This window comes from Ooceraea biroi, chromosome 7, assembly GCF_003672135.1.
Source record: "Ooceraea biroi isolate clonal line C1 chromosome 7, Obir_v5.4, whole genome shotgun sequence".
Classification (NCBI taxonomy): Eukaryota; Metazoa; Arthropoda; class Insecta; order Hymenoptera; family Formicidae; genus Ooceraea; species Ooceraea biroi.
Genome location: NC_039512.1, coordinates 7,666,979 through 7,680,284, shown reverse-complemented (window position 1 = coordinate 7,680,284; position 13,306 = coordinate 7,666,979). Strand labels below are relative to the sequence as shown.

The 13,306-nt window shown below is 36.7% G+C and overlaps 1 protein-coding gene across 1 annotated transcript in view; it reads left to right on the top strand.

Moving 5' to 3' along the window:
- Positions 1–11,542: 11,542 nt before the first annotated feature.
- The window catches only part of LOC105279271, a 101,089-nt gene continuing 99,325 nt past the window's right edge, over positions 11,543–13,306 (top strand). The window contains exon 1 of the mRNA XM_011338932.3: positions 11,543–11,768. The gene's annotated coding sequence lies outside the window, so the exon portion shown is untranslated. The remainder of the gene's footprint in view (positions 11,769–13,306) is intronic.

Sequence of the window (13,306 nt, the reverse complement as noted above, 5' to 3'; positions counted from 1 at the left end):
ACAGCGCGCGTCACATTATTATGACAGGGATAATACACCAGAATAAAAAGGTGTGAATGTAGTTGCTTGTGTATAAAAAGACGAGCCAACTTTTATCTCTTCCAAGTCGACGCTCTGACAACGAGGCATTCCAAAGAAAAAAAGGATACGTTCTTGGCTTTTAGTTTATTCACGTCTTTAGTGTCTCGCGATGGAGACTATTACATAAATTAACATTCATAGTGCGTCTCATCCTGATTTTCAAAGTCACGCATTACGCTTCAACCGAGCAAGAATAACAATTCTTCCACAATTTCGCTAATATTTTATTTGACCCGTTTAAGTTATTCATTTATGTTAATTTATGGATGCATACATTTAATCAAAGATTTCTGGATGAATTTGGAATTGATTTCTTCTTAGATTATTGCTTAATGCAACTTTAAAATTTTTGATAGTATGCACAATTGAGACAGAGATCTTAAATACAGATCTCACAGTGCGCAAAAAACTTTTTTCTTTTCTGAGACAGTTTTTATTGGACTATTACATAACCATTATATCTCTTCTTCAAGAGTTCAAGAGAACAGTCGAACGCAGTGTTATAAACGTGCGCGCACGAGCAAGAATAAAATAGATATTTAGTGAAGTTTTTATGGTCATTTTCTGTTTTTATTTGAAAAATTGATCCTCCGTACTTTGCATTTTCTGCGTTTTCTGTTTAATTTTGTTTTTTTTCTTACTTATATGTGCTTGCAGTTATTTTGTCATATATTGTGAGTGCGCGATGATCAATTACTGGTACAGATTTTTCATAATTTAAGTAACAAATGAGGTCGAATGATGTAACAAATAATGGAGAATTATATATATTCACCTACAAGAAACTAAATGGAGCAATGCTATTTAGAAAGTGGCAAACGGGAAACGTTTTATAGGCGTGGCTGAATTTTCGCGGATACACCGGATACAGTTCAATACAAACGACGACCCCGAGCAACGTGAGAGTGGAATTTTGCTCTTTTTCCGTATTTTATGCGGGAGCACATGTGACGCCGTTGCCGCCTGGGAATCGTTTAGCTTGCCGTTTCTAGTTGTATCGATGTTCGCAGCGTATATTTATTTATCGCCCCCGCCTTTCGTTGGTGCAGTGTTTCAATTAATGAGATAAGTGAGGTGATTTTCAACGATAAACGGATAACATTCAAACGGATATAGAAAATTTAATTGGCAAAAACGAAAAAGAATATTAAAGCAAAGGCGATGCATACAAGTACAAAAAACGTAAGCAAGTAAAATAAATGATCGGCGCGGAGCGCGTCTCGTCAGAATTAATTGCAGTTTTTTGTAGCGCCTAAGATCCCCATATTACGTTAAAAGCTTTCAATCGTCGCGAACGTGCTCATTCTTCCGCGTCTCATTACACATTCCGGCCGACCTACTTTCGTGTGTATTCGCTGCAATCGAGCTGTACGCGGCTACTCTCCCGAGTATTACCTCTGTTACTGTTCCTCAGATGAAGTTTCTGTTTCGAAATTTTCATGAATTCGCATCATCGCGGGATGCTTGTCGCGCTGTGTTCCACGGAAAATTCACGCGCAACATTCAATGCGCGCGATTTGGCATTTTGCATTATTTATTTCTGCGTGGACAACGGCGGTGGCGTGTAACAATCTTTCATCGGCGAATTCAAATCAGTTCGATTTCCTACATTTGAAAGTCGGATCTCCGCGCGAGAAGTCGCGCGGCTCTTGCGCGCAGAACTCCCCCGCGCTTGCCAGATTTCTATCGTGCGGACGGTATATTGCGTCGAACAGTTCTCTCGGATTCAAGAGTTGACGCGTGGCTGGAAGGGGATAAAGCTCCTTGGTTAAATGAGCTTTTCGTCCTGCGCTGTTCCAGGCAAGGTGGCTACGTGTGAGGGCGCCTAAACGCATTGCAAGAAGGAGATAAACCGTAGACGTGCTTAATCCAGTCGTGGGTATATTAATGCGAGAGAGGAATTATAAGTGACGAAAGGAAATGGAGACAGCAAGCGAGAGAGATGAAGGATACAGGCCAATGTGAGATCCAAGTGAAAGAGGGGTAGAGGGAGTGAGAGAGACAGAATGATAAAGCGAGAAAGAAGCGAACTCTGAAAGCTTTCAGCTCTCGTCTCTTATTTCTCTCGCGTAAATGAAAGAACGGTGGAGAGAGCATCGTGTTGAGGTCGGACGATGAAAAATAGGGTGGGGCGTGGGCGGTGGAACAACGTGAAAACCATTTTTTGTACCTTATTTTTCAGTTCTTTCTTCCTGCTTTCTCTCGTACCGTCATACGATGCGTCAACCTTTACTGACGACGAACGATCTTATTTTGCGTACGTCGTCGTTGTTGCTGGTACAAAGCCGATATAAAATTCGATTGCCGGACCAAAGCGAAGACAACGATGGTTCTCGGAAAACTCTTTTGTCCCTTGTTCAATCTTAAATCTCTTGAAATTCGTGTTGCGAGAACTGAAAGAGTTTTAGCTTTAAGATATTTTTAAGTAACTGCTTATATTTTTAATTTAATTTCGGAAAGAAAGTTTCTTGTTAAATATTTTTCGGGGCGTTACGTTTCTTTATTTTTAGTGTGACGTTTAAAATAATTTGTCTTTTACTTCGTGAAATTTAAAGGAAAGTTAAATTTTTGATCTTATCCAGAACGATTTCGATAAGAATAAGTCCCCCACTTGAGTTCCACAAATGATACGACTTTTAGAAAAATCACACTGATATTCTCCTTTATGACGCCTGGAAAACGACGCATTTATTCAGACGGTAAAATTCGATGTTATTACTAGACGTTCATTTTCTGCAGCTTTCATCTTTACGCGCGAGATGTGAGAGGACGCAATGCAGTTCATCCAACCGACGAGATTCAAAGATGCATGATAAGCACGCATCTTCCTCTAACAGTTTATAGCGTTTATACGAAGAGCAATATTCTTATCATGATTTCATCTGGTGATAAAGGAGAAATTCATTTCGTTGGCAAGCAAAATTTGCATGGACGTGTTTGCTAATATTATTCATTAATGTGAGCTATTCGCGTACTTCTATTCTTTATGGAATATGGAGCATATAATTATAATGAAGTAATAAGAAATGCAATTTCTTTTTCTGATTAAATTATTTTGAGTTTTTTAAAATGATACCAAGCTGGGAAATTTCAGCAGCTGTATGTACTCGGCTGATTCCATTCTGAATGATGAAAGTGCATCTATAAGTTCTGCTACAAGATCATCCATTATGACTGTAATCCGTTTCGAGATTCTACACGACACGATCCATCACTTATGATACTGTAATATTTAAAGGATGAAAAAGAGCAATTGGAGGGATATCTTCATATTAATTTCATGAAATTTGTTCACGTGACGATGTGTTGTTACATCGTCTCTGCAACATCCATTGATACGGAAAGACTAATGTATTTAAGATTTATTAAAAGAACAAATAATGAAGTTACATCAATTTTATAATTTGATTAATATAAATATATCTTTTTGGAAAAAAACAGAGTTTGTGTTAAACTGTTTAAATGTTTTATTTCTGGAAATGAAGGGAATTAGAGGTAAATATATTTATATCCTAAATCTTTTGCGAATTATTTTATCTTTTATATATTTATATATTTTATATATATATTTTATTTATGTACTTGGCGTATATATGTTTTCTTTTTGTAAAAAGGTTTTTTAGGGATATTGTTATTTGGCATATTGCCTAGAGTTGTCTGCTATTGAAAATACTCGAAATTCAGAAATGAAAAAGTTCTAGCCCTTAGAAATTTTTTCTTTTTCCGAGGAGTTCTGAGATCTTTATATTGTTATTTTTTATATTGCCTAGAGTTCTCTGTTATTGAAAATACTTGAAATCCAGAAATGAAAAAGTTCTAGCCCTTAGAAATTTTTTCTTTTTCCGAGGAGTTCTGAGATCTTTATATTGTTATTTTTTATATTGCCTAGAGTTCTCTGTTATTGAAAATACTCGAAATCTAGAAATGAAAAAGTTCTAGCCCTTAGAAATATTTTCTTTTTCCGAGGAGTTCTGAGATCTTCTGCACAAGGATAGGATATCTTCAACCCCTTATAACGCCAAAACTACACTACCCTCGACATTTTACCAAAGGAACTTTTGTCTTGAAATGACATCAGGAGTCTACCCTGAACCGGTGATACGGTAAGTCTGGGACACGCTATATTATAATATGTTTCCTCTTAGCTTCTAATAATTAGTTTAAGATATTCAGATATCTATTTGTTAAGCTGTACAAAATAATTATATAATTTTTGCGCACAGATTCTATGCAGTACAAATTTAAGTAATCTTTCTTACGATTTCTCTGAAAAATCTCAAGAGAAGTATTTCTTGGTTTACACTTTCAGTATCACGTACCGTTGTTTCGTGCGTCCACTTTATTGTCGCGCTATCAATCTTGTCTCACGTTACAGAAACGCCTATTTTAGGTGATGTGTAAAGTGCAGCTGTCTCGAAGATAACAGTGGCACATACAACTATAAACTACATAAGGGCAGTGAAGCGATAATAAAAACGAACGGAAAGATTATGCAATGGGAAAATGGAGAACGCTATAAAACCAATACGTTTATTGGTGCAATTTGTTTACATGTGCAGTTTCCAAAGTGATATTACTTGACAATATGCGTTATTAAATCGATTGTCTGCAAATAGACTTATTTTTCAGTATCATCAATAAATCATTAATGGTAATCCAAAAATAATGAGTAAAAAAGAAATATTTAATAAAGACACACACACAGAAATGCAGATATACATATTAACATTTTATTTATTATATTTACTAATATGTAGAAAATATAATTTCCATTTTTTGCAATTATCTGCCTTTGCTGTACAAAATTTTTTTCATATATTTGTTGATTGTGGCAATCAAGGAAACGTCTTTGTCTCGCAGGCAATAATGACTGACTGCGAAACTGTACAAAAGATGAAGTACATATACCGTGACTCTCCTGAGCCTTATGGATCGCTAAAAATACCGAGAAAGGGAGTCGAATTGGATTCGCTGTCGAGGTAGCACGGTGCCATTATTAATTTACGTGGATCAAAGGTGATGTCACACGATGGTTAATTAGTCCTGTGTGACGTGGTGGCGGATCCAGGCATGTCGAAAGTCAGACCGAATGTATCTTTATGAAAGACCTACGCGAACATAATAACCGTAATTACCGGACCGGTCTGTCAACCGACGGACTGACAGTGGAAAGCAGAACGCGACAATAACCGAAGAATACTTTGCCGTCGAAAATTCGAGCTGCAAATTTCGCGAGTATGCAATACTTCCAAAAAAGCGAAGAAATGATCTGAGAGAATGCATGCGCGTAATTAGTTTTAAAAAAAGGATTCTTTAAATTGTCCGAATATTTTTCATCCAGACTCGACATGACTATCTCGTACAATTCATATAATATTTCGTATAAAACTATATATTTGAACAATAACAATAATGGAGAATTGTACCGAAAACATTCGACGCTGAATGTAAAAAGAATCATCTCATATTCCAGAAATACATTTTTGTCAAACATACATTTTTTGTTGACGTTAACGTCGACAGTATAGAGTTGTTGTTACACTGGCATGTTAATAAAACACGGAATGTACATGGCATAAAGTGTATTTCCAGCTCTCTCGATACTCTGCGTCGTTTTTATCTGGAAACGACATCTGGAACGACATCACTGTGCTAGCTAGCAACAGCAGAAAGACCTATCGTCACAACGTGCCGACGGCGAAACAATCACAAATTTGTTCTCGGTCGCTTCGTCCTTTTTCCTCCCGATTCGGTCATCTCGTTCCACCGGAAATTACAAGGTGGCGGCCCGCCGATTCCTTCCATTTCCGGTCGAGATGTGGCGCGTTGTGTCGATGAGAATTCGTTCCGAGGTGTTCGCGGATAAACCACCGTTCCAAAGTGAAGAAAACGATAACGAGGCGATCGTCCTGTTTCGACGAGGAAATTCGCCCGTGACTTGTTCTCTTCTTTATTTCCCTTTTTCTTGTTATTTTTCTCACCTTAAACGTAGAATAGAGCTATCGATAAATCCTGAAATGCCTTTCGAACGTTTCAATTTGAAATGGTAAATTGAACTATTTACTTGTAACTCTAGCATTACTCTATATTAAATAGATGAGACATTTCCTTTGCGATCAGAGATGTTTGAAATATTTTTCTTTAAAGTGTCAACTTTTAATTACATTGCTAAATTTCAATACTCATGCATATGTATGTTTAATTGCTTTTTAAGATAATGCATTGAATATCATTATGTTGACATAATTAATCTTTGAAAAATACATCATTAATCTTCATTGACCTAGTTTGCCTCTATTATAACCAGCAATCTTTCTCTTACACGAATAATGTCATTTTAATTACTCCCTTTTATTGTTCTATGCTAACTACGATCTTTTTATTTTATAATTAAAGTGATGAATTATCAATTAAATCCAATTTCATATATTACATTATAGGAATAAATTATAACTGCATATAATTGAGGGAAAAATGTTAAATAACCTGATTTAAGGGAAAAGTGCAAGTTATAACTGTGAGTTATAATTGCAGTGAAGATTATGATTTCGAGAAATTATTCTGAAATAAGATATTGTGATTGTTGAATGTGTTTCCATACTTTAGAAAATTGTTTTGTAAACTCATTACTTTCCATTGTTCGACTTTTCGCTTTTTGTCAGTAAATGCATGCTAAAACTGACGCAACCGTTGCAACACCGTTGCCAGTATTTCGCTCTAATTGCAGACGAATTAATGTCGCCGGATGAGCGAGCCCCGCCGAGCGTTGATTGGTATGCTCAGCACATATCCGGCTTAATATCGTAACGACGACTGTCGGCATACAGTAAAGCCGCGCGGATGGAGAGGGAAATTGATTCGGTAAATATAATTAGAGCGCAAATTGGCGGCTCTCTTCTCTATCGGCAATGCGATTAAAACAAATTTGAACGTGAACGAGATTTCGTCACATTTTAAAACGCGCGTGCAACCGCAAGGTTATGAAATGTATCGACATATACATATTTTTCCTTTCGTCCTTTTACATCTCACTCTCATTCATTTAGTCGTTATTTTTTTCCGAGTATTAATCGAGTACATTGTCAGTGCGCTTTTAAAGTTGTGGTATTTTTATGATTAAACCATAGACTCATGGATACTTGTTACGTATTTGTCACATTCAATTTTTGACGAAGCTCCGATGAAAAGAATTACCGAGGAGATAAAATTACTGACTATAAAAGATACGCTTTATCCGTTAAAAAAAAAGTATTTATTATCATTATTTTCCATGATTTTAAATTGTTTGAGAAGCATAAATTTATAAAGTTATATAATAGATACCAAATGATTAGAATAAAAATAATTAAAATTTTCAGGATATTAATCTGATGTGCGCAGAATATACATATATTTTTACATGCACGTTCATTCATGATTTTACAGAGCTCCCAAAAGAGTATCGAGCGTCAGGGACAATGTATTATTCCGTGAGTGCAAACATGTCCGGTTTCTTTTACGAATTCATAGTACTCGCAAAACGAACGGCGATCTGCTGTCGGCTCATATTAAATTCTCTTCCGTGTCGTTTGTTTGCTAGGAAAAAGGTGGACCGTACCGCCCGACTGCCGCAGTCGCGGACGTCGGATGAGCTTCAAGGGCCACCGTGACGTCATATGACAGATCAAAGAAAAAGGGTGAAGGGATGAATAAATTATAAGGGCGCTGACATGCTACTAGCGAGATGAGTGGGTGGATGGTGACATGAACTATTTTTGAGTGCACGTAGTTGACCTGTAAAATGGTGAACTAGATACATATGTGTATATATATATATGTGTGTGTGTGTGTGTGTGTGTGTGTGTGTTTCGTTTCTTCTATCCATTTTATTTGTTTGTCCGATTTTAATACGTATTATTTCATGTTCTGTGCATTTCTTCAAAAAGGAAAACGTAAAATTATGAATGTGCAAGATTTTCATCACTGTCAGATAATGAATTAATCTATCACTTTAAATGTGATTAAAAAAACATGATTCTTTATTGCCTAATTTATTAGAATCCATTAACTCGCGTGCGAGCGGTAGAAGAGGAAAATTTCATATTCAGGACGCATTAAAATATTGAATATCCATGATTGACAAGTAACGTCGGTACATGCACACCAACTTGTTCGATATATTCATCTCTCACTTATCTCTCAAAATTATGATAAAACTATTGGGAAAGATATAAATTTGAAAATATCTCTATAATATTTTTGTAAGTTTAATTAATTAAGTTTAATTAATTAACATTATTTTAATGATACTTCTGTGATACTTCTTTCTGGACAATACTTTTTAGTACTTACGTCTGCAATTCATTATACATAGGTATTAGCTCTCGGCTTACGGTGCGACTGAATTTTTTACGCGTTTATTGCGGTTAATACATTGACGGAAATGCGGAAATCGTCAATATCCGCATCTGCAATATACGAAGAGCATACGGCGCCAGGGATATGCGACATCTCGGCGCCATCCTTGTTTTCCCGCAATGTTTATCCGGAAATTCAGCAGTTTCATCCTCGTCTTATCACCACTTTATGGGTTGTTCCGTTAAGTTACGGTTGCAGCTACTACTGTGAAAACTCTAATATATAATCTATTATAGATATATGTATGTGTGTGTCTATGTGTGTAATAAAAATTCTCATTGCGGAGATGTGTATTTTACTTACGCATAAGCTAATTTAATATCGAAAGTTGTAATTAAGTTTTATGTATTTCAATATGAAATAAAATTTATAAATCTTTTATTTTTTATATGTATACATATATACGAAGACTATCTACTTATGTAAATAATTTACCGAGCAGCGGATGGGTTTGTATAATAATCTTCCGTAATGTTACATTATTTATATATAATACGTATCATTTACACGTTTCAGTTGATTTGCATCTCGAGTTTGTTCCAAAATAAATAGTTCTAAAGTTCATTCTAATGCGTGCACGTTGCGGTACGTATTGCGCACGGGCGTTTCCTGACCATTGTGCTAAATCACAAGTAATGTGGTCGTCGTGACTCACCCAGGAAGCATTACGGAAGCTTTCCTGTGTACTGAAATGCAGTTTGTTGCAACGTCACACATAATCGCTATTCTCAAGTGCGGACCGTTAATTTGCGTGAATGTGATTTCCGTCGTCAAATGTATGTGAAGTGTTATTATCTGCATTTGTCTGTATAATTTCTCATCTTTCTGAAAATTTCGAAAAATTATGAGCCAACTCAAGAGAAAAGTGAAATGAAGAGGAAAGAGACAGAGAGAGAGAGAGGGGGGAGAAGATCTTCTCTACGTGCGAACTTCCTACATCGCGCCATCGTTGGCATAATAATTTTCTCATATTCATATTCATAAGTACTGCATGCATATTCACTATACATTTCCCAGCAGAATCGCTGTACTGGAAAGTGTAAATTATTTCGTGACAAATTGAAAGCTGTCTGCATGGATGTTCAATACGAGCGCGCGCTCGACGTCGTTTCCACACAAACTATTTAAGTTAGTCTGATGAGAAATTGTCAATTTTAGCTTTTCGCGTACCGACTGGACCGCATTGCAGACGACATGAAATGCGGAGTACGAGGATTAAAGTTATATACGTTAATTATCTGATTATGGTGCTTAGTACAGTTTAATGCACATCAGCAAGACGAAATCGATGAAATACGCACGACTATTAATACTAATGAAATTCTAAATAAATTATAATATAATAAAATAATATAAAATAATACAAACTATAATAAAATAATAGACATATATAGAAAAGATATAGAAATGTAGAAAATATAATATAGATATAAAATATCATCGTCGCAAAGAATCGTACATTTTTAAAATTTAAAATTTTTACTAAAAACGGGGAATAGCTTTTTCATCGTTATTCGATTTTCGAATTAACAAACTTTCGGACTTTGTTTTGCATCATGAATGTCCGTTCCATTTTCCGGAACGAATGATGCGATAAATTTTGTTACACACCGAGCAACATGAATCTTCCGGAAATCTCTGTCCTGATGTACGTATCGCTGAATCTTGCCAGCATGGCACTAAAGCAGATCCCTTTGCGAGGGATCGTTCGCATTAAAGCCCGTAATGTATCAGATGACTTTCTCTAAATAACTCGATTTTCCGTTCAAATAACACAGTAGCGACGGACAGGTTTGTCGAATGAGTGACTTTATCTATCAAGAATATCAATTTATAATAACTGCGTTGCGTTCAAATTAATGATTAATTCGTTATAGCACAGTTCGAAATATTGTTTTTGCTGTATAATAATTCATTGTACAATGAATTCATTAATAAATGTAAAAAATACTTAAAAACAAACATATATTAAATACATCTCATTATTTAAGATTATGAATTTATAACTGTTTCGATCTCACGTATTTTATCGCTTCATATTCTCATGTAAAATACAATCAAACCATTTGAAATGAAACTTTGAATCGTTATTAGAGTTAAGTTGCTATTATTGCAGTTATATATGTCAAAGGAGGCTTAGGGTTGCTCAAAAACATGTACAATATTGCTTGAGACTCGCATTTCCAATCGGAATCGCAAGTAGTCTCATGATAGGTCCCCAGGATTCAATAAATCCGAGACCTTTTCCACCTACGATGCTGCTTAGACGCATCATTCGTCTTTTTCTCGCTCGCCTCGTCGATCGTACTGTCGCCGTTTGTCTTCGTCGTTCCCGCTGACCAGACCACCACCCTCTACACCCTTGTCGAAACTAACTTCCCTCTCGGTAGGGCGGTCTCGGTCGAATCGAGTCCAGCGTCCGTTTCTTGCTGCGGAGTTGTCGGAGGGTGCGAAATTTTCCAAGACAGTACACGCGAGTACGAGAGAGAAGGGATAACGCGGTAGGGAGGACGAGGTAAGATCGAAGAGAGATCTAGGTGGTGAGAATGAAACAACGCAGGTTGAAGAGAGAGCGATGCTCCAGAGTCGTGCGCGAGAGAAACAGCATGAATGAGATGATTGAGACGTGGTGGAGCGAGAGAGTGAGAACTATTGGTTTGTCGCAGAGGGTGTGGGAGTGGGAAAAGATAATAGAAGGAGAGAAGACTATCTACATCAGAGAGAAAGGATACATTAGTTCGAAATGCAAAAGAGAGGTACGCGCAGATATGTAAAGAAGGACATTCAGTCGTTGGGGTAACGAGCGTAGCCAAGAGCAAAGGACAAAGCAAGACGGAAGATAAGGGAGAAACTGTGTTTGCTCCGAGTCTGACGGAGTGAACGAAGAACGAGCTTCGACGAGTGTGAGGAGGACAAAAAGCTGCGAGAAGTTAAGGGAGAAGAGCGGCGAAACGATGGAGAGAAAGAGAGAAAGCTTTGGGGATGAAAGAGGGTGCGCTTACCCGCGAAGGGCGAGAGACGCAAAAGCCCGGGGTGGGGAAGCCAGCTGCCACCGCACAGCTACACCCACCGCGACGATCGAGGCGGACCTCAGTCGTCCGCGCACCCTCGAATGGTGAGGGTGATCGTGCTCGGTGGTGAGTAGTTATCTCGTTGCTTTCGCCGCTGCGAGCACCGGGTGGTGCAAGGCACGTCACACTTCGCCTGCTTCAGCTGATCCCCGATCTGCGCGACATTTCCCGCCGACGTCACAGCTGTACGGGCATTCGACCCTTGGTGACCGACAAAGGGTGAGTAAGCGTCCAACCGGAAATCCCAAAAGGGATCAATCGGGACTTCTCCTGCCCGCGTTCAACGATTGAGTTCGTTCGAGTGCCCGATTTTCGTACAGTTGATTGAAGGCTCTTTGCTTAATTAGGGCCGGCGAACAGCAATGACATCGGGAGATTCCCGGTAGCGAAGCGATACGGACTTGTTTGGGGTAACTTAAAGGAAGGGAAGCTAATAGCAATTTCAGGACAAAGTAGATAGGTTCCAGTACATTTTCCTATTCCAAGAAAATCAATCGCTTCTATCGAATCAACTATGTCGAATGTTTAATCGAAAAAAAATGAACATTACATTGGTATCTCGTAAATAATAATGTGATATAGATAAGTTACTATTCTTTATGTGAAAATATATCATGCGAGACGTTTCTCTTTTTAAGTGTAAAAATGATATCTTAGAAATATATAATCGTATAATGCAATTATTTTGAAAAACTACACGATTAATAAATTTGAAAGCCTCGTGTCCGAAAGCTATGAATAATATAAATGATGTCGAGATTATATGACGAAACAGAGGCATTTATCGACGAATGGATTTCCCCATCGTTGAGGGAATTAAGTATAAACTGTGATTCATTATTTGCTCGTTAAATTTGACAATCAGAAAGCTTGTTCGGTAAATCGCTAAGCGCCAACGAGATAGCACTTGAAACAGATGAATTTATCGGAAAATAGTTCAGACTGCACGATATAGAGCAATATTGTTGCTTCGTTAAGAACCTGTTAGATTTTAATTGCTAAAGTAGCGCGATCGGACAATTGGCGAGATTGGCGTGATGTAATTTTTGTTGAACACGTTAAACCGCAGTTAATTGAGTTTATTACGGTTTATTGGTTGGATATTGATTCGATTAGCATGATCAGCATGTTACATTCAATCTTGAGATGACAAATCTGTCTACATATTTACTCATGCAATATTGAACTATTCATTAGAGAAAAAGCTATCTTTAATACTCAGCATTTCAAAATACAAATAACCTAAGTTAATCAAACGATGAAATATTTGGATAATTGAATCTCCTAGATGATCGATCTCAATTACTTTTTAGAATAAAGTTTATTTATTGCATATAATATTCGGTAACTAGAATAAAATAAAAGTTATAATAATAATTTAATAATTTTCTTCTCTCATATTCTGTTTTCCCAATCCACCTCAATTATTAACTCATACATTTTTCATAAAATAAATATTTTAATAAAGTTGCTTTGTATTTCTATGTCATGCATCGTTTGAGATTTGCTTCTAAAATAGTTAATATTTTGAAAAGGATAACTGGGAATATTATATTCAGAAAAGTATCCTAGATCTGTTCTTTCACTTTTGCTATAACTTTCTGTAATATTGTTTTAGTAATTTTATCATCAACCATCGTTTATAAGTCACTTTCATGCATATACACTTTAACTTATATGTAAATTTAGATGTATGTGGAATTGTTTCTTGTTTTTAAACTGTTCAAATAATCAAATGTTTGATTAAGCGATACTTA